The 18,795-nt window shown below is 37.6% G+C and overlaps 1 non-coding gene across 1 annotated transcript in view; it reads right to left on the bottom strand.

Annotated features, from left to right (window-relative positions):
* LOC108717906 overlaps positions 1-12,504 on the bottom strand; it is a 76,399-nt gene extending 63,895 nt beyond the window's left edge. Inside the window, exons 1-7 of the transcript XR_005961506.1 lie at positions 12,414-12,504; positions 11,229-11,339; positions 7,392-7,474; positions 6,411-6,530; positions 4,934-5,051; positions 4,552-4,591; positions 3,166-3,221 (exon numbers count right to left, since the gene is read on the bottom strand). This is a non-coding gene — a transcript (HBS1-like protein). The remainder of the gene's footprint in view (positions 1-3,165; positions 3,222-4,551; positions 4,592-4,933; positions 5,052-6,410; positions 6,531-7,391; positions 7,475-11,228; positions 11,340-12,413) is intronic.
* Between the last annotated feature and the right edge of the window lie 6,291 nt (positions 12,505-18,795).

Below are 18,795 nucleotides of genomic sequence, written 5' to 3'. Positions count from 1 at the left end.
TACGATGAGTAAGTCCCTCTTGGATTTGAATAAATACTTACTCAAATCGAGCCTGGCCCCAAAGTTCCCCCTGGGCCTGACTTGAACCAAACAGATTCTCTCAGGAAATTAACCAAACAGCTTTATTTGAGGTATACATTAATACAGAGTAATATAATACAGAGTATTAAATAATAGCTCACACGTCCTGAAAGCTCGTGAGGACGTTGGGGGACAATTAGCAATATTACATGCAACCTTTTAACCATTTCTTCCCTCATGGGGCTGATCCCTTGACATCCAATCATCGTCCTTGATTTAACATAACTATGCCTCTCTGTCCATTTTAGTACAATCCTTCCTGACCTAAGTATAGTCCAAATAAGTACATTTGCTGTGCTAGCACAGTGTCCAGAATGGTATCTATGCTGTAGTTTCTGAAACTATATGTCTTGCTTGGCCTTGCACTATACTTGTGACATGAGACAACAGATGTATTCCTTGTTCTGTGCAAACATTCTACATTCTAATAACAGAATGGTCTTTAACCTTGAGCTTCTTCTACAACACAGCAATTCTGTACTAGTGTCATATTCTATAATCTTTGTTCTTTGATAATAACGACTTATGGCTTAAATTTTAAACTCTGATATCTACACCGGGCATGGTGTATGACAAGTGGATTGGAAATGTACAATACAGTGGAATAAAATGCAAGATTGCACTCCACTTAATGAGTTACATTGGGATGTAAAGAATGGCACAAATAACTGGAGAGGCCATACACCTGAACTATTCAGGGTTAGGAGCAGTAGAAAAAGGGCTGGGAAAAATGGGGAGTGGATTCCATTCTACCAAATAAAACAAGAAAAAGAAATGCTGGAAGATAAACGACAAATATTAGAAAATCTACTGAAACAGTATGGTGTGCCTCTCCCCTATACTCTATAAACATACCCAACACTCTGTTTTTTTTTATTCCTAATGCATCTGTTTTATTTTTCAGTTCACAATATTTTTTGTTTAAAGAATAAAGTGGGTTATTTATGGATTTTTATTTTTTGTCTCTTAGTAAACAAACTTTCAAAAGGTGTTGAATAGTTGTTATAATGGCAACTTATAAAAAAAATATAAATATGCGTATATTTTTAGACAAATATATTTTTCTGATAAGTCTGATGCTGTCTTGTTCTTTTCTATTATAGGTTGGGTTGTACTATAAATTTGCATTTGTTTGGATTGAAGGACATCAAAGCAAGTTATGTGTACAGCAGTAAACTCATATTGTTTGGTTGATCCAAAGGATAAATTGTCAGAAGGAATTACCAATGGAAGTGTGAGGGCTGTGGTGAATAATACCAACAAAAGGAAGTCCAAATAACAACATATTATAACAAAAATAATTAAGGTGGACAGTGGGTTATGGGGAATGTATTTCCTAACATTCTATTGTGTGGTTTTTGGGTTTGTGTAGTCTTTTGATATGTTGTTCACACACAAGCAAACCTGTTGGGGAATATACAAAATACATGAGTTAAACAAGGAAAGTAGAGAATAACCTAATGGGATTAGTTACCCATTCATACAAAAGTTAAATAATGTACAGTAACTTTTCTGTAAATATTTGTAATTTTTATTTAGATTTTAAGTTTAGTCTGGGAATTTGCATCTCTCCTGGCAAGTTTTATTTTACATGTTACTGTTACTATATTGTGTTTACAACATACCAAAGTTGAATGTATTAACTTAACCATTTTCTTCCATTCTTCTTCCTCTATTGTAAGACCTAATTCCTCTTCCCATTTAAGTTTGAAAATATGAGTCGGTGAGGTTTTAGTATTCAATATGCTTTTATACAGTATATGTAGGAAATTGTTCTGCGCGGAGGGTATTTTGATGTCCATAGTAGTTCTATCTCTGTAGGAGGGGATTTCATGGTGGATTGTAAGTGCTGTGAAATGATAAAATGCTTAATTTGATTGAATCGGAAATTATCCAAAAGAGTGGATTGTATATTGGAAAACAAGAGGTCCCATGTAGAGACAGTTGAGCCTGACAGGAAGAAGTATACCCCCTGGTACAACTTAAGTGGCCAGTGATGAAAACGTTGTGGATCTAATCCAGGTGGGAATAAGGAGTTGCCAAAAATTGGAGCAAATCGTGAAGGTGTACCCACCCACTTTCCAGATTTAGTAAGGTTATCCCAATGTGTGCAAGGTATACATCAACTTTGTATCAGATTTGTCTAGGAGAAGTCTGTCTTTAGGTGACAGCTGCTGAAGTGCCCATAAAGGTGTCCGCGATGATTCCTGTTAGATGCAAACCCATTGTTTATGGGATCCGTAAAATGCCCAGTCTATGCAGCGGTTAATCTGTGCCGCTTTAACATAGGAATCCCAGTCTGGTAGACCAATGCCTGCGTTTGATTTCATAGCTATTAATTTTTGAGGTCGCTAGTCTGGGGTTTTTACGGGTCCAGATGTATTGTACTATCAGCTGCCTAATATTTGGAATAATGTGTTTAGGTGGGGGGTATGGGATGGTTTGGAACAGATATAGAAATCATGGCAAGATATTCATTTTGGCTATGTTTACCCTACCAAACCATGAAAATTAGGTATTTTCCACTATATTGTGTTTAATAGCAGAAACAATGATTTCTCACATTTCCTTTGAAAAAAAGTGAGGGCCATAAGTGTTGTAATGTATTAATGGTACTTAATATTTTAATTCATATTGTTCACTGAAGATGGGTGTGAGATAACTGAAGACATTATTTCAGCAATGTGTGCACAGTATGAATGGTACTTAATATTTTAATTCATATTTTTCACTGAAGATGGGTGTGAGGTAACTGAAGACATTATTTCAGCACTGGAAAGACTATGGACTATGTGCACAGTATGAACAGTATGGGAAATGTTTCTGTTTCTTTATGCACCAGGTGGAAATAAAGTGCTCTAGCAGTTATGGATCCAGTCTCCTGAGAATGCCTTGCAGATTACAAAAGATGGAAAAGGACAGACCAGGATGAGGCATTTGAAAGGCCAACAAAAATCAAAGTGGTTTGGAGGCAGTCCTTTACCTCTAAATGAATAAATGTAGTGCTATATACCTGATCAATTTTATTGACAGCAACAGCTAACCGGGTTACTCTAAGAGACCGAACAAATAAGGAATGCTCACGTGTTTGCCCTCCAGCTTCAAACTCTTCTTCAAACAGCTAATACAGCCACATCGGCCTACAATGAAACAAAGGTTTAACAAAAAAACCAATACATACAGTATTATTATACATGAGTTGTAATATCAGCATCTACAGGTAGTCTGTACTATCTTCATTTTGTAAATAGAAAAAACATAAAGTAAGGGAAAAGGAACTAATTTTGACAAATTCAAAGCAAACTTTAAACTAGAGATGTTTAATAAATCATCCAGCATGTTACCTTAAAACCATTAGCAATAAAAATGATTTGCCTCACTCTATTATCCTCCCAAAATGCAACCCTACTGCTTTTTCAGCCTCCTCTCTACTTATTCATTTAAATTTAGCTACACCATAATCAATAGCTATTTAAACAATTAGAAGTCACCATGTGACTCAACCCCATGTGCAAACAAAGGCATTGCTCTACAGAATGAATGGTATAGTATTTTATTGTTTAAATAAATCATTTATGTTTCGAAGCTGATTACATGTGGGAAAACAACCCTATATGAGCCTTGCCCAGAGACCCTAAAAGATAGCTGACAAAACTGGCAGACTGTATTTTAGGGACCATGACAATAGGCTGTTAAAGTTAACCCCACAACGTTTTCTACCTTGCTCCATATTACACTATTAAATGACCACTGCCACAGCCACTATTCACTCACCTCTTCCACTGGTTATGACCATTTTATATTTTATACTATATCACTTGAGATTGCGGTCACCCTGATCTCTCTATAAGAGATAATATCTCTTCTAAAGTCAAATGGAACAATGAAGTAGGATGGAATCCCATCAATGGGAAACAATAGTAATAATTATTTTGGGGAATAAAGTAAAAAAGAGCATCAGGTAGCACATAGAAATGTTGTTTGATATAAAATGGAAAAAGACTTTTATCATTTATTTTTATCTCAAAGAAAACTGGTCCCTCCTTTTGGTCAATGGTCCTACCTCCCCATGCTTCTTATTGATGTGCAGAGAACATAAATCTTTATTAGAACTTGCAAATAACTGTTACTGTTTACCTTGCAAATATGAATTGATGCCCCTTGTTCCCAGCCTATGCTGCTTCTGATGCTGAGGAACCTGGTTTGCACTGGAAGCAATGAAACAATGGCTGTGGAGAAGGTAAAATTGTTAAGATTAGACAGAGATAGTGCAACCCAAATGTTCCTCCTAGAGGAGTGGCTCATAAACTGTTTATTTAGCCCCCCAGGGAGCAATCTCAGATCCTAGATATTCTTGAAGTCAAAACTGAAAAAAAAAAAATATGCTGATATTTTGTCCTATCTGTTTTTAGGTTTGCCAGGCTAACCTAAAAAAAATATTTTAAGGAAACTGCATGTTACAACACTTACTGGCTGCCTCTTCCCCGCTAGGGAAGAACTCTGACTTATTCTGTAAACCAGCACATGTAGATTGTAACAATTACATTTAAAACATTAGTTTATCATGTTTCTGCAGAGCCAGGGACACAGTAGTGTATCATGCGGGATGATGACTGATTCTTTTAATGCTTTTAAGAGATGCTTGGATGCATTCTTGGAAGAGCATAATATCAAAGGCGATTGTGATACTAAAATCTACAGTTAGTATAGATATTGGTAAATATGTGTGTGCATGGAAGGGTTGTGTGAGTGTGTGTATGTATGTGTGCCAATTTCATTTGGAGGGGTTAAACATAAAGGACCTTTATCCCAACTTAACTATGTAACTATGTATCTATATATAAAAACCTACCTGTGCAGCTCCTGTAATCATGTTTGGGATGAATTCTTTATGCCCAGGAGCATCCATCAGTATAATAACCTTAGACTTTGTTTCAAACTTGGTCATGCCAACATTCATTGTTACACCCCTTTAAGATGATAAAAAGGATATTACATTTGAAAAAATCAAAAAATTTAAAATAAAAATAATACATTTTAAAGGTCAGTTTTGAGTTTCTTATTTCTCACCACTTAGCATTCAAGGCTTCAGAGTAGTCGTTGGACTACATATGATAGTCACTGCTACAAGAGAATTATAGCTAGAAACTACACAATAACACTTTTCACTCCTGCTTTTCAATTGTTGTGAGTGGTTGTTTTACATAAAATAACTTCCATAGATTTCCCGGATGATGGTTGCAAAGCAGGTTGTGAAGAGAAAACAGCCTCACAAATTAAGTTCTTTTATAGCCTGTATCCTGCAGAAAGGATAACCCAGATTATAGCTAGATTTTCCCAACCAATTTCAGCAGACCAAAACAACAAGCTTTACATGATTTTCATTTACTAAAAGAGGTATATGCTTTACTTCTTTTTACAGAAGTTTAAATGCCATATTCCTGGCAAACTGCATCAGTTAAAGGATGTCAACCCAATGAAAATGTTTTGCTTAATTAAAGAAAACACAATTATAAGCAACTTTACAATATGAATTTATTAATAACAGTTAGTGCCTTAAGTTGTTTGTAAATGTAATTGGTACTGAAAGCAGCATTTGCTTAACTCCTGGTTGTTGCTTTGAAAACAATGTTGCAAAAGCCAGTCTCCTCCAGCAAGACAGGTTAGTCAATCCATTGGCTTGTGTTAAACTTTTTTAAAAGCCAGAGCAACCAAGGTGGAGAATAGAAAGGTACAGACAAACACTGCTTTTAATAGAAATACATATAACTAGTGATATGCAAAAATTTTGAACAGGTTTTGTCATATATAAAACCCATAGACTCCAATGGGAGAAAAAAATTGTCAAAAAGAAATGTTGTCGCCAATTGACTTCAATGCATTTGGTAAACTTTTTGCCAGTTCGCAAATTTTCGGCGGCGCAAAATGGGTCAGATTCAACCATCACTACAAATAACCTAAAAACAAAAGAAAATTTGTAATGAATATATATTGCAAAGTTGCTTATAATTATGTTTTCTTTAATCAGGGAAAGATTATTTTGTGGGTTATCATCCTTTAAAGCCATGGTCAGTAAAGAGGATTGGGTTTTATCGCTGCTAATTAGATTCTATATCGAGGGCCTCTTGATATCCTCATTGGTATCTGGTACAACAGTTGGCAACTGATCACCTATGATCTATATGTGACTTTCCCAACATAATAAAGCAATATATGTTAATAAATGTTATCTGAAACTACCTTAAAAGAGTAGAAAATATAATCTATAAATTTTAAGTACAGGATGTTTCATCGCTAAGGAAAGCTACTCTGCAATGAAGATAAAATACCATTGCCTCTCTTCTCCTGTCTCATCCAGCATCCAGGCATAAGCAAATCAAAGCTTCCCCAGCCTTTTTAGACTCTTGCTCATATTTGTACATAGTTCTTTTTCCCAGCATCGACATGACCTATTATTGCATTGAAATTTAACAATAAATATGAACAGGCATTTAGATGCATACACTAACAAATAAAAAAATGAATTTATTCCATGATGAAAGAAAATGTATATTGGAAAGTGCTTAGAATCATGTTAAATAATTTTAATGGTTTTAAAGTAAATTGTAAATGTGTAAAGTTCAATGTTACCATCTTTTTTTTTTCTTATTCTTAAAGCAGACAGATATGGAAGTGCTTGCCTGTCACCATAAGAACTTTAACTTTTTAGCAAATATAGTAATTTCCCTAATCCTGGGAAATCTCAAATACAGCCAATTTATTGCATTAATTATTTGCTATTCCCAACTTTTTTAAATTGTAAATGCAGTACTTCAGATTCGTCCAGTAATTTTAACCTCAGTGTGTAGTAAATCTTAAAGCATACTACAAATCTTAAAGCATCACAAGGTACCTTACATAGAATCTTACCTTAGAACATATTTGTGCAGAGCAGACAATTTGATTGATTGATATTAGATAAGTTGATTGATATTAGTAACATTTCTTTAGTACTTGGTAGAGGACAAGTATGTTTACTCAGAAGAGGATTTCTTTATTTCTAGCTACTGTAATTAAAGATGTTGTCTATTGTGCTTCAGGCAATGTATTATCAGACTTCATATATTTTTCTTAATTTTTAACAGTTCTATTGTGGCACTACTTATGTGGACAAGTGAGACACCTCATATGGATGTCTAGTGCAACAGGAAGCTTACATTGCTTGGTGCTTTTTGTTACAACACTGTATTTGCCTCTAACACCTATAATAGTTTAGATGGAAGATTGGCAATATACTTTGCAGTGTAAACACAGTATTTAATATTTATTACCAATCACAACAAGGTTGAGCAGTTGTTTTCCTCCTTGCCTTTCTCCAGTTCTCCCTTCACATTAATGTTCTGCTTTGCTGGAGCTTTTGCCAGGGGTCATTGTAGCGTTGGCTTCTTCTGTGTTTTCAGAGAAAGGAACTGAATTGGCAGACTGCAGGCCATTATCTGCCTCCTCCATTGCTTTGTCGTTCGTTTGGCTTTTGACATGCTGATCATTTGTTTCTGATGCTGCACTGTAGCAAAAAAGGTACAGAAAAAGAACTGCATTTAAATCACTAGCTGATTAAGAATGCTTTAAGGGCTACTTAGTTAGGGAGTGCAAACTGGAAAAAGCCATACGCTACACTGTGCCATCCTTTCCCAGTATTCCAGTGTAACTGTGATTATTAACAACATTGTTTCCCTTTTGAAGTCTACTTCATGGCATGCAGGAGCTAACAGGAAACCCTACACAAGATAATCACTCCATTATTTACTCTCTCATCCCTTCTTTTGTATAAAGTTATTCTGACCCTATACACCTATTGTCTTTTCTTTCGGTTCCTATTACTTTTATTCTTCTTTAATTCCATTGTTTTTTTTTTATTTCACTTCTCCATTCCACACATTATTTCCCTACCGATACCCCCTGCTATTGTCACCCTCCCATGCAAACATCATTTAAAAGCCAATTAAAAGCTAGTTACTGTACATGCCCAAAGCTAAATGTAGGTGTATCTGCTGTGATGCTGCTGAAACTAAAACTAAAAAATCCTGCACAGGACTTGCATGAAGATGAAAAAGTAAATTACTTTGTATAGACTGTATATTTAAATAAAATAATACAACCCCATATGCTACCGATGAAGAAGTGACAAGCTTATGGTGCCATCAGAACAAAGCCAGCCAGAGTAAGCTTTAAAATACCATAATATGACAAAATGTATTGACATTAAAATTAATATTACAAAAAATGTATTGTCTGTAATACTTCCTTCAAAAATTTAAAAATACATATAAAAACTGAAGAAGCTAAACAGAAACTGCAGATTCACACAACCTGCAATTTTTCTAGGGATGTAGCGAACCGCCGATAATGTGTTCGCGAACGCCGTTCGCGAACACCGGCAAAAAATGCGAACAGTTCGCGAACAGTTCGCGAACTTCGAACATCCGAAAATCGTTCGATTCGAACGATCGAAGGATTTTAATCGTTCGATCGAAGGATTTTCGTTCGAATCGAACGATCGAAGCCATTCGATCGAATGATTTCATTCAATCCAATGGCTTCGATCGTTCGATTCGAACGAAAATCCTTCGATTTTAGCGATCGAATGGTCGAATGGTCGAACGATTTTGACGCGAACGCCTATTGGCGAACGTCGCGCGACGTTCGCGAACTTGTGGCGGACGCGAACAGCCGATGTTCGCGCGAACAAGTTCGCCGGCGAACAGTCCGCGACATCCCTATTTAGAACTGGTACTTTGCCTCTGTGCAATTCAGACTAACAGAAAATGTAAAACCCCAAATGTGTTTTAATCAAGCGGCATAGATATTAGTCATCCATGTGCACTCTACCGACAAAACATTTCCTAAAGCAGTTTAATGGTAAGTTCTCAGTTTATCTAGCTGAGTCTCAAGCTTTTGACTCAATTCACCCCACCTGGCCCAAAAAATAACCCTTTCTATATCAGTAGTTGATCGTATATCCTGTTCCACCTAACAAGTACAACATTATACTAATCAAAAGAAAGAGGGAAACTGAACAGTGTAGAAGTTGATGTCCTTGTGATGTGATGTTTGCATTAAGCTTTCAGTCAAATCTTTCTTTCAATTATCAATATTTAGTTTCAAGTTTAGTATCTGATGAATAAAAAATATGTAAATAAATTATTATTTTGGGTTACTCCACACCAAAAAAAATGTAAATACACCAGCACATTGTTTCTATTCTTTGTTGTGCCATTTTATAGCTGCATATGGATTTGAGTCAAACACTCTGAACTGAAGAACAGAACCTTCAAAATCCCATCTGCTCTTCCCCAGTGGGTGCCGTGTTTCTGAAATTACTGTACATATTTATTCCCTTGAACACTACAGTGCAAGTATAGGATCTATAATCCAGACTGTTTGGGTCCTGGGGTAACCTGAATAACGAGTATTTTTGTAATTTGGATCACCTAATTACCCAGGGCTTTTCATATTAGGAATTTATTGGTAATAAAAATAATATAAATATTAAATAAACCCAAATATCGTTTTGTCTCCAATAATGATAAATTGTATCTTAGTTGGGATCATGTACAATATATATAAAAAAATGTGAGTTATTTGATTATAATGTAGTCAATGGGAGATTATTCTGCAGCAATTCAGAGCTTTCTGGATAACAGGTTTCTGAATAACAAATCCCACACCTGTATTTAAAAGATTGGCATCTTTTTATTTTTCCATAAAATACAGCTATGAAAATATGAATGGGGAAAGTGTCCAGCAAGTAATAATCATGTGAAGATAGGCCATATTTTATATACTGAATTTATTGTACCAGCCTAAAGTTTCCTCTTCTCAATAGAAGCAATAATCCAGGATTTCAATCTTGTCACAGGGGGTCACCATCTTGGAAAGTGTCTGCGATACTCACATGCTCAGTGGGCTCTGAGCAGCTATTGAGAAGCTAAGCTTAGGGGTCATTGCAAATTATCAAGCAGAAAATGAGATTGGTCTTTAATATAAGATGATGCTACAGGGCTGATTATTAAATTCTGATGCTAGTTTTACTGTTTTCTGTGCTGACGTAGTAATTATCTGTATTAGTTACTAATCATCCTTATATTGTGACAGTTATATTTTATTTGTACTGTATATTGTGAGTGGGTCCCTAAGCTCAGTAATTGACAGCAGCACAGAGCATCTGCAGTGAATCCGCAGAAAAGAAGAAGGGAGCTACTGGGGCATCTTTGGAGGCACAGATCTTCCCTGCTAAAGGGCTGTGGTTGCCTTGGGCTGGTACAGAAGCCCAAAACTATTGTACAATATTTCTAGCCTACTTCTTTAATTAAGCTTTATGTTTCCAACTCCAGTGGCAGGGACAAAGATCATGAATCCAGATTTAAACAGATAAAATGAGATTCTCATTGAAGCATTATTTTGCTGCATCCACTGGTTTTGCAGAGTTGGAGAAAGTTTGTGTTAAACAATACAAAAACTATAAAATCTACATTAGATTACGTGACGACACAGGACCCAGTTCAGTCTGCATATTCTTATTATTAATCAATCTTGCATCAGCTACGGCAGAAATAATTTGACTAACGATAATTTATAACAATTCCTAAGCAGCAGTCCAGACAACACTAAGCATGTGCATGGTCTTGCAGAGATGTATAACAAAGTAACAAGATGATGACCCTGTGGCCAACTTGAAAGCATACTGTAAATCATTGGTTTTATTAGGCTTGTGGTGCAGTAAGTTCATGTTTATGTTTAGTATACAAAATACAGCATTTCTAGCATTATTCTATTTTAGACTTTAGTTCCCCTTTAAGAAATATCTATTGTTTCTATAACAAATAACTATACATCTGTTTGTGGTTATGCCTGTGTACATTTGTGGTACTATATAAATAAATATGTTAGGCAGTGGTTGATCCAAGAGGGGTGGTTTGGGAGTCAAATAGACATCCACCCACACATAATTTGGATGCACATGTAGGGATGTGTAAAATAGCCACCCCTAGTATTATTTTCAGGCAGTCCCTCAGTGTTATAGACACCTAACTGGGTCCTAAAATACAGTTGGGAGGGGTACTGTTTTGCTCTTCCTGCTTTAAGCTATGACCCTTGTTGTTTCTCACAGTGACCAGCAGATGGCATTGAGTTAGAGTATAAAAGCTTCTGAAGCCATGCTTTCAGTGTCCATTTTGTGTTAGTCCTTTTCTGAGCAGCAGACAAGACTCCTGTGGAACCTAAACATAAATAGAGTTTAGTCAGTATAGTTTATATCTTTAATAGGTCACTCTAGGAGTGACAGACAGATTATTTAGCTGAGCATCTTGAGGCTCCTATGAGGATTGTAGTGGGATTAAGATCCCAGGGTACTAATTGCCCAGAAGTAGGGACTAAGTGTACAGACCTAGGGTAGATAGATTCCCCTCAGGTTCCACTTAGGGAAAAGGCTGAAAGCTGGGTGTACCTCCTCAAAGCTGCATGTATTATTCCTATCTCTGAGGAGAATCATACTGACCAAAGGCGTTGTCAGTACTGTATGATCCTGCATATGTTCTTATTTATGTACACTCCACTGAGGATTGTATATTGTGCTCAATAAATCTGTTTTATGATTAAGTTAAAAGAACCACTGGTGCCCCATTAATTGCACCCTGAATACAGTTACAGTTGCACTACACCCTGCTTCCACATCGCTGCGAAGGTTCACTCCCTAAGGTTTTAAGGTCTCATCTGGAGCATATGTACTGGGAGTGAAGCTTATAGTAGAGTAAGGTGCACTCCAGTTATTATAGCGCTACACACAGTTAGGAGTGTCAAGAGGTGCAGTCAGCATCAAGACCCCTTGTGCTCTTTGGGCAGGCAGTAAGGATAGGGCTAGCTGTGTCTCCTGATGTAGCACTCTGCTCCTCGATTTGGATTACCCTGAAGCACAAGTGTTTCCTTGAACACCAAGGGGTATGCACAGGGTATTGCAAATGACCCCTATTAGAAGTCAGCAACACATTCCATGATTCCAAGTATTGGTCTGCAGGCCAACGTCGTAATGATTTTATATAGGACACAGAACTCTGTGGTGATTTCGGTGTGGTGCACCCCCCCACACCGCACGAGCGAACACGCTGGCCACCACTTTGGATTTAGGAGTTCTAGGGGGGGACCCTGCTTTCCCACGTGGAGGTTTCCAGGCCAGCCCGGGCCCTGCTCTCCGCTCCATTCAATGCCCCGGTGCTGCACAGCTGTGAACTGCTGCTGTATGTGTGTGCTGGTTGTTGCTGCTGCTGCCATTCAGATTCCCCCCACGCACTACCCACCAGGCAGCTGGTCTCTGCCCGGCCTCGGATCCAGGATTCTGAGCTGTATGCCGCCAAGAGCTGTGCTCCTCAGCAAATGGCTGGGCAGCATGTTGCCCCTAGTATATTGCCGCCCTAGGCCCGGGCCTTTGTGGCCTTGCCACAAATCAGGGCCAGGGGGGGTGGATATTGTTTGTTATAGTACGCAATTTTCGTTGAGTTTCAGAGACTCATCACAAATGATGCACCAAATCCACGATTCGGTCTTTTTCAGCAGGATTCGGGCAAATCCTTCAGCCAAGTCGAACCTAATCCTAATTTACATATGCAAATAAGGGCAGGGAGGGAAATTGCGTTACTTTTTGTCACAGAACGAGAAAGTTAAAAATGTTTTCCCCTTCCAACCCCTAATTTGCATATGTAAATTAGGATTTGGTTTGGTATTCGGCCGAATCGTTCACAAAGGATTCGGAGGTTCTGCCAAATCTTTCACAAAGGATTGGGTGCATCCCTACAAATTACATCACTAAACACCGATAATAACTGAAGACTATGGTTTATAAAGACATAATTTACAGGACAGTTGTGGTTCTTGTGTATTTTCTAGTGGATAGTGTTTCCCCTACTGTAATTAATGAAAATATTAGAAGTCACCAAGGAGTTCCATAGACATATAAAAGTATAAGTCTGCAGGCCTAGTGCTTTTATACAGGTCAAGGAACACAGAGGGGCCTTCTAAAAAATAAACTGCAGTTCGCAAGGAGGTGAGCAATACAGGTGAGTGAGTGGGGGGGGGATGTTTGTGTAGCAAGTGAGTGACCAACCAGGCAAGCAGAAATGGAGGGGGGAATAAGCGCTACTTGCCTTGGGCGTCAGTACTTCTTTGCCTGCCTATGCATGAAACTAACAACCTTGGTCCCTATACAGCTGCAACAACTGATTACCAACATAGATATTAGGGTGGCAGTGGAACTAATGGCAACTCACAACGAAAACAGAACTTCCTCATATGATGCCATATGGACACCTTGGTTGTCATATAGAAACAAAGCATAACCCAACATGCTCCTAATGCGACTAATTCTCCTTAGAGAACGGGTTTAGAGAATTAGCAACATAATTGGCAAAACTGTGGCTGAATGCAGCTTTAGGAAAGAGATATAAGTTCAGCTGTATTATGTTTGTGTATTATTTTAATTTATGTTTACTACTGAGTAGTGCTTTTTCTTTTGATATTTTCTCTATGTTAGTGGGATGACAGAATAATAAGTACAGCTACTATGGAGACCTTAATTTAGAAATGTGAAAGGAAAGGTACAATGTGAGTGAAACCTTTATTCTGTTCAATGACTCAATAAAAGAAGTTAAAAAAAAAAAACTAACAACCTCGGGCAGCTGGCAGTCAGCTGAGCTGTATATTAATATATTTCCTGCATAAAGCATTATAGAAAAAAAGATTTCCTTACAGTTACAGAAAAAAATGGTTATTTCCTCACATGTACCAGGGGCTTTCTTTTAGCCTATGAAAATTTCACATGCAAACAGTTTCATTCTGTGTGACATACTCTGAATACTGCAGCAAAGCAAAAGTGTTCTAAGAACCTTTGGGGTTTTCAGAGAAAAAAGGTTACAAAGGACACAAAGCCTTTTCAGTGACTGGAAAATAAGGCCTTCGTCTGAGGTGAAAGTCATCTTTCACTCTGATATTTAACACTACAGTGATGCAAATACTGATGTAGCTCTGGAGAACGCTGTATTCTCTAAAGCAAAATAAGTTTGAAAATGATCAAATGCAAATAAGTGTGGTCATTTTATGCTGCCTGATGTCATATTAGTTTTAGCTTTAGGCAAAAGCAAAGCCACATTGTTGCAATGCCACAATATGCCTTTATATCATGATTAAACGACAAGACAAAACGCGTTATTTCCCTTAGCCTTCTAATCTGTCAACAATTTTACAGTTGGTAACCTATTTTTGGGGAAAAGCAAGCTTTCCACATAATTTTTAAGAACGTATTAGTTGCAGGAGAACATACATCATCCTACCAGTAAGAATCCAAATAAAAGCAAACTATTTAAAAAGTATACAAAAATATTACTGTAATAATGTGGCAGCCATTATTTTGTATTATATATAGTTCCTCTGATAATTTCTCAAGTCATATTTAGCTCCATCAAGGTGCAAATAACCTTACCAAAATAAGCTGAAGAAAAACAAGAAAATCAAGCACATATGCTGTGCACGGGTTTGCAGTAGAGTATTTTAGTGCTGGGCACTATTAATACCACCTAAGGGTGAAGACACAAAAAGCTACTAGTAGCAGCTACTTGTCACGGCTGCAAAACACCAGAAAATACTCTGCCATAGACAATTCTAAGAATTGCCTCTGCTAAAACACATGTAGAGACACGCCGGGAGATCTTCCAACGTCCTTACCTCCCGGCGCATCCCTTCCAGGTTGCAGGGGCACATCCGATGATCTTCGAAGTGACGCTGGCGTCACTTCGCCAGCGACGTGACGCTTGCGTCATGACGTCATCATTCGGCACAAATTTTTGGCACAAATTTCGCCATTTTGACAGTGCCCAAGCTGGCTTCTGTCTATAGACCCTGCTGAAGCGTTTTTCTCTATTTCATTACTCTGGTTTTGGACTCCGGCCTGTTTTTTTACCTTGATTCCTGCCGTCTGCCTCGACCCATTTGCCTGACTGACTATGTCTTTTGCCAGATCCTTGCTGGTAACTCATTTTGGACTTGTTACTACCTAAACACACTTATTCCTCCTAGGTTCCGCAGCAGAAAGCCCAGGTCCCCAAAAGGGTATCAGTGAACACTGGAACCCTTTGTGCGTCTGAGTGTACCCGCCGCCTCCTAAAGGTCCCTGTTTGACGAGTATGTTACAGACAGTTACCAGTAAATTATAAGCATTGTCTATGTTTGTAGTCATGACAAGTAGCTGCTACTAGTAGCTCTGTATGTCTTCACCCTTAAGGATTCACAGCTGCACATCACCCTAAAGGGGTGGTTCACCTTTAAGTTAACATTTCTAATGTTACTGAATGGCTAATTCTAAGCAACTTTTCAACTGGTCTTCATTTTCTTTCTTTTTTATAGTTTTTGAATTGTCTTCTTCTGACTCTTTTCAACTTTCAAATGGGGGTCACTGACCCCATCTAAAAATCAAATGCTCTGTAAGGCTACATATTTATTGTTACTTTTTTTTTACTCGTCTTTCTATCCAGGCCTCTTCTATTCATAATCCAGTCTCTTATTCAAATCAATGCCTCGTTGCTAAGGTAAATTGGACCCCTAGCAACCAGATTGCTGAAACTGCAAACTGGAGGTTTGCTGAATAAAAAGCTAAATAACTCAAAAACCACAAATAATAAAAAATGAAAACCAATAGCAAATTGTTTTAGAATATCATATGTCATACTAAAAAGTTAATTTAAAGGCAAACAACCCTTTTAAAATTATGCCAGGAAGCAGGGTCCCCCAGACACATGGCGACATCTCAAGGTTCACGTAGAACAGAAAAATGTAAACTGCACACCCTGAAGGCTATCAACAGTGAATGCACACCATTTATTATGCCAGTGTACCCACATGTATCCTGTGGGAGATAGCCCCCCCCCCCATAATAAAGAGGGGGTTAGCTTTCCGGCTAAAATGATTGTGGCCTGAACTTTTTTTGTGTTCCACTTGGGCACTATTAACCGGTGATGATACAACATTACACCAGCAGAATAATTAGTAGTTCCCCTTCTCTATTATATAGTATAGAATGCCACAATGTTACTGGTCAGATAAGACAGGTGGTCCTGCAACATAGAACAAAGCTCGGTATCTTTAAAACCCATAGTTATGTTTTGTCCTTTGTCACAATGCATTGCTAAATAATTCTCCCACACTATGGAATGGGACACCCTCAATAGGCAAATGGTCAGGCCTATGATTTTGGAGTATATAAATGGTACATCAAGGCTCAGTACCACAAAACCCCTAAGTATATTTGATTCAGATAGATTTGCACACAATGAGCCTGAAATATACTGGACCACTGCAGGGGAGCCTGAAATATACAGGACCACGGCATGCAAGGGTCCAATTTTTTTATTTTTTTTCTTGCACAAAAATAATTTGTTGACCTACTGCTGAACACAAGGACTAGTTTACAGAAATTTGATTAAATTTAGTAATACCATTTCTGAACATTTAGTAATTTAGTACATTTAGTAAAACCATTTCAAACTAACAAACTTTTATCTTTATATTCACAATATTGGCGGACATATTTTTAAATACTTTCAGCCCAGTACCAGGACATTCTGTCCTCAGTAAGATTAAACATACTACTAAGTTCTAACAAACAGGGTTTTTATGAATCCAACCTCTGTCATATGCAATGACAAGCGCCGGCTGGCTGTAGTGGAAACATCATGCCCACTGAACTCTAGAGCAATGAAATAGTTTGAAACAGTTTGAAAGGTGCTAAGAACACTTATCTTGTTCCTTGAGCTAGTGCTCTTCTTTACTGGCTCGGGATATACTTCTAATAGCACCACACCTTCATGTGATTCCAATGGCCCATTTGGCTGTCTAGAATCACACACGTGCATTATGGCTGCTTCGGATCATGCACAATTGGATAGCCATGGGAAGGCAACGAATATGGTGGGGGCAGTCCAGTTAAGAGTATTTCCCCAAATCTGGTGCATATTTCAACAAAAGGTGCACCAGTACAAGGTCAACTATTGTGAATACTGGCAAGTGCCTTCCAAATGCACCCCCTGATGATTTTCATTTTACTTGTTCTTGATAGCTACATTGTACAATGAAATTACTGACAATCCAATGCCATATTACTTTTGTAAACAGTTTGTTTCAGTACAGTTATGCCCTCATACATAAAGTGAGGCCTGTACAGAATGAGTTTGCTTACATGGGAGTGTAACGACTTAACTGGCTTGCACCTCAACCCACCTGAACACCTTTGGGATGAATCTGAATGTCAACTGAGAGCCAGGCCTGATCTTCGACATCAGTGTCAGTGTAAATGCTCTTGTCACTGAGTGGAAGCAAATCTAGAGGAAATTGTTCCTAGAAGACAAGAAGCTGTTATAGCAACAAAGGAAAGACCAACTTCATATTAAAACCCTTGATTTGAGAATGAGATATTGGCCAGTGAAGTGTCCAGATACTTTTAGCCATTTATTGTCAAAGACTAAAAGAATGTAGAGATGTAATAAAAAATACTATATAACTGCAAATTTCTAAATGTAGGCAATTGTTACACAAGAAGGTGGGGTGCTTTGTTACCCCACCCAAGGAGCTATTATTTGTTGTGCCGAAAAAAGACTCAGTAACACCCCATATACCATTTTTCATAAGCTCTATTTCCTCAGACTCTCCATCCAAACATCTACAGTGATTTCTACAGGAATGCATAGCTGAAATATACATATTGATTATCTATAACAGTTCAATGTACAAGGTAAATCATTTCTAGTTTAATGTGTTTTGAGCATTATATAGAGAATAAAAATACTGAATTTGCATAGGTGTATCATCGTGTAAGTCTAATTAGCCGAGAACACTCTCCACCATTTATAGGGATCTAATTTCTGCAGCAGAATAAATAAAATAATTTTATGTTAAGCCTCACCTTCAAATCATCTTCTTGAGATGGAATTACTACCAAAGTAATGTATCCTCTGTGCAAACAACAAATCCAATTTTATTTTACCCAAATATGAGCTGAAAGTGAACATAAACAACATTTTCTCAACATAAACAGATACCATGTTAGAGTTAGCAGATTGGTAGTGATTACTAGGCTGTTCAAATTAAAGGGCAAGGCAACCACCATATAGATAGTATGCCAAAGCTTATTTTACTGAATTCAGAAGTGTTCACAATTCCGCTCAGTAATGCAAGTTTTTCCTGTAACAAATTGCTTCACTTTCCCCTTAGTCTATATGTTATACCAAGACTTTGCTTCTGCGCACAAATGTCAAGCCTCTTCAGGGTGATAATCACGGGGTAATGTCAGTGCATGCACTTTAGCATACAGTGCCGATCTTGGTAATGTCATCAGAAAAACAATAGTGGCTCAATGAAGGATGTGGAGAGCAAATTTCAGTGTAGAATTAAATCAAACTAAGCATTTAAACAGAAAAGAAACCTAGCGGTTCAGAAGGGACAAAGGAGCACTACAAATGGGAGGTCTGCAGTCCAACGGAGCTGCCTTGTCCTTTAAATATACATACATTATTTTAAAACTCAAACTGTTGTGGTAGACAACTTGACATGGCTAACATGCAATTGATGATATAGAATTGAAAATCAGCAGGAAAAAAAAATATTAACACTGAAATGATATGCTTGCTGTTTGGATTCAAC

The sequence above is a fragment of the Xenopus laevis genome, chromosome 5S (assembly GCF_017654675.1).
Source record: "Xenopus laevis strain J_2021 chromosome 5S, Xenopus_laevis_v10.1, whole genome shotgun sequence".
NCBI lineage: Eukaryota > Metazoa > Chordata > Amphibia > Anura > Pipidae > Xenopus > Xenopus laevis.
Note: the sequence above shows the minus strand (reverse complement) of the source record. Positions and strands in the feature narration are given on the sequence as shown.